The 3,490-nt window shown below is 37.3% G+C and overlaps 1 pseudogene; it reads left to right on the top strand.

The window, feature by feature from the left end:
- On the top strand, positions 1–937 carry LOC125136034 (olfactory receptor 11G2-like; annotated as a pseudogene).
- Positions 938–3,490: the final 2,553 nt, after the last annotated feature.

Raw genomic sequence — 3,490 nt, 5'->3', positions numbered from 1 at the left:
ATGAACATCTCCAACACCCCCAGCAACTCCAGCACCATCACCGGCTTCATCCTCCTGGGCTTCCCTTGCTCCAGGCACGGACAGATCCTCCTCTTTCTGCTCTTCGCTGGGGTCTACCTCCTGACCCTCGTGGGCAATGGTTCTATTTATCTGTGCTGTGCGCTGGGATCAGAGACTCCACACCCCCATGTACATCCTGCTCGCCAACTTCTCCTTCCTCGAGATCTCCTATGTCACCTCCACTGTCCCTAACATGCTGGCCAACCTCCTCTCTGACAACAAGGTCATCTCCTTCTCTGGATGCTTTCTCCAGTTCTACTTTTTCTTCTCCTTGGGTTCTACAGAATGCTTTTTCTTGGCGATTATGGCATTTGATCGATACCTTGCCATCTGCCGGCCTCTACAGTACCCCACTCTCATGACTGCACGTCTCTGCACCAATCTTGTGGTCAGCTGCTGGGTACTTGGTTTCCTCTGGTTCCCAATCCCTATCATCATCATTTCCCAGATGTCCTTCTGTGGATCCAGGATTATTGATCACTTCCTGTGTGACCCAGTTCCTCTTTTAGCACTCACTTGTACCACAGCCCCAGTAATGGAGGTTTTTTGGTCAATTATAAGTTGTCTCCTCTTATTTATTCCTTTCCTCTGCATCATGGGGTCCTATGCTCTGGTCCTGCGAGCTGTGTTGAAAGTACCTTCAGCAACTGGACCAAGAAAGGCTTTCTCCACCTGTGGGTCCCATCTGGCGGTGGTTTCACTGTTCTATGGCTCAGTGATGGTCATGTACCTGAGCCCAACATCTGAGCATGATGCTGGAATGCAGAAGCTTGTGACTCTGTTTTATTCTGTAGGGACACCACTCATTAATCCTGTGATCTACAGTCTGAGGAACAAAGATATAAAACATGCCCTGAAGAAATTTCTGGAAATATAAATATTAGAACCTTGGTCAAAAATAGTATTTGGGTGACTAGTGTATATTTCCACTTTTTCAGATAAAAAAAAATTAAAGTAAATAACTAGTACCACTTCGAAAATTGTTCATCCTGTTTCCTAGAATTGTTAGGGGGAGAAAGGATTCAGAGACTATCCAACTCCCTCATTTTGCAGGTGAAAAAGCTGGAGAATGGAAATTTTGAGTGATTTACTCTGATCATAATTTATAAATGCACAAAAAAACCTTTTTAAAAGAATTTCTCTTTTTACTTGTAAAGAGAGAATTACCTAATAAACTATAAGAAAGTATTGAGGTTTTGGCATTCAGCAGCCATCAGATATTTTTTCATCTAAGGAGAAGAAAATGTCTACATTACTGGTAGAAGTCTAACCTGGTACAATTTCTACTTGGGACATTACAGCCAATTGAACAGAATTTAAAATTCACATATCCATTAACCAAGCAATTGAATTTACTCCTAGATATTCAGTCTACACATAAATCATACGAATTAACTACATTGTTTTTAACAACAAATTACTAGAAACCACTTGAATGCCCATTTATTGAGACCTATTTTAATATGTATAATGTGTCCCTGCCCATGGAATGTGATGTAACATTTTTTAATGAGGGAGTTTTAGATATACAGATATGGAACAGGTTATATTTGTTGCTAAGTGAATAAATTATGTATAGTAGGCAGTCATTTAATTATGCATGAGATTATAAATTTGTGTGTGTGATTTTTTAAAAAGATAGAATATATCCTTCAAAGGACAGATAAGAAAGCTAACCATAGCTGCAGTTGTAAAGAGGATACTTGGATTCAAGAGGAAGAAAAAGACTTTGCACTCTCTGGTGTCTTTGGTACAAAATTCTATAGATGGAATGCCCACTGTAGCGCAGAGGGTTAAGAATCTGAATGCAGCAGCTCAGGTCACTCCAGAGGAACGGGTTTGATCCCCAAGCAAGCACAGTGAATTACAGGATCCAGCATTGCCACAGCTGCCACACAGGTCACAACTGCAGCTCAGATTCAACCCCTGGCCTGGGAATTTCCATATGCCACGGGTGTGGCCATTAAAAAAGAAAGAAATTTTACAGATGATGATGATAATATCTTTATTGGTAAAATGTCCTACTGTATAGCACAGAGAACTATATTCAAAATCCTGTGTTAAACCATAATGAAAATAATATGAAAAAGAATTCTAAATGTGTTGTATATAACTGAATCTCTTTATTGTACAGCAGAAATTAACACACTGTAAATCAACTATACTTCAATAAAATAATTTTTTAAAAATTAAAATACTGTGCTTTATTTTTATGAGATAGATTCCCAGGAATGTATTTTTGGATCAAAGAGCTGTACACATTACATATATTGTTAGATTTCTTTCACTCAAGGCTATATACAATCACATTTCCACTGTCCATACAAGTACCTATTCACCCTTAGAAGCTAATGAAATAACTTTAAATTTTGCTGGTTTGGTAGGTTCAAAGAGACAGCTTGCTTCTATTATTAGCAATAGGTTGAGATTTTTTTTTTTTCTTATGTCATTGGACAATGGATTTTCTCTACTGTGATCTGCCTGTTGATATCTTTATCCATTTTTTAATTGTTTATATTTTGCTTTAAAAACTTTATTTTAATTGTTTATATTTTGCTTTAAAAACTATTTTAAATATCAACACCATATCTGCGAGTGTACTGCAAATATTTTTCTATACCATTTCATTTCTGTTTATAGTATCTTAACTAAAATTTTGTTACAGCAATGGGAACTATGTCTAGTCACTTATGATGGAGCATGATAATGTAAGGAAAAGAATCTATACATGTATGTGTAACTGGGTCACCATGCTGTACAGTTGAAAATTGATAGAACACTGTAAACCAGCTATAACGAAAAAATAATTATATAGAAAAATAAATAAAATAAAATAAAAAAATAAAATTTGATTAAACATACTGGATACTTTTCCCTTATAACTAGAGATTTATAAAGAACAAATACAAGTCAACTTGGATTGTTGAAAGAGGATTATTCTCGAGGATTATTCTCCTATACACCTCTTCATTGAAACAGAAGAAGACAGAGCTAGTTATTGGGCTATACAAAGGCAATTCATGAGCTTGGATAAATTCTCATTTCACAAAACATGACTGACGGCAAGATCCAGATTATTGCCAAGTAGACTAGACGTGGCAGGGATTGAGACTGATATCACTACAGAATATATCATCGTCATGATGCAATACCTGTCTGCATTTTACCTGAACTCCCAGAATTGGGACCCAGGGAATGAAATATGTATTCTATGGTGGGTATGAAGGTACAGAACAGAGCATCAGTGGGTCCACGTCACATAGAGAGTAACAGTGTGGAAAAAAAGAGCATTATGCATACAAAGACATGAATGAGCAATCACAAGAACAATGGAATACCCAGAACCACCCATGTCGATGGGATAAAGCAGCAGATGTTCACATACCAATCATTAGTCATGAAAGAGAGGCAGTAGCATCCAGTTGTGTGC

This window comes from Phacochoerus africanus, chromosome 9 (assembly GCF_016906955.1).
Source record: "Phacochoerus africanus isolate WHEZ1 chromosome 9, ROS_Pafr_v1, whole genome shotgun sequence".
NCBI lineage: Eukaryota > Metazoa > Chordata > Mammalia > Artiodactyla > Suidae > Phacochoerus > Phacochoerus africanus.
The sequence above is the reverse complement of the archived record's forward strand: the minus strand, read 5'-3'. Positions and strand labels throughout refer to the sequence as shown.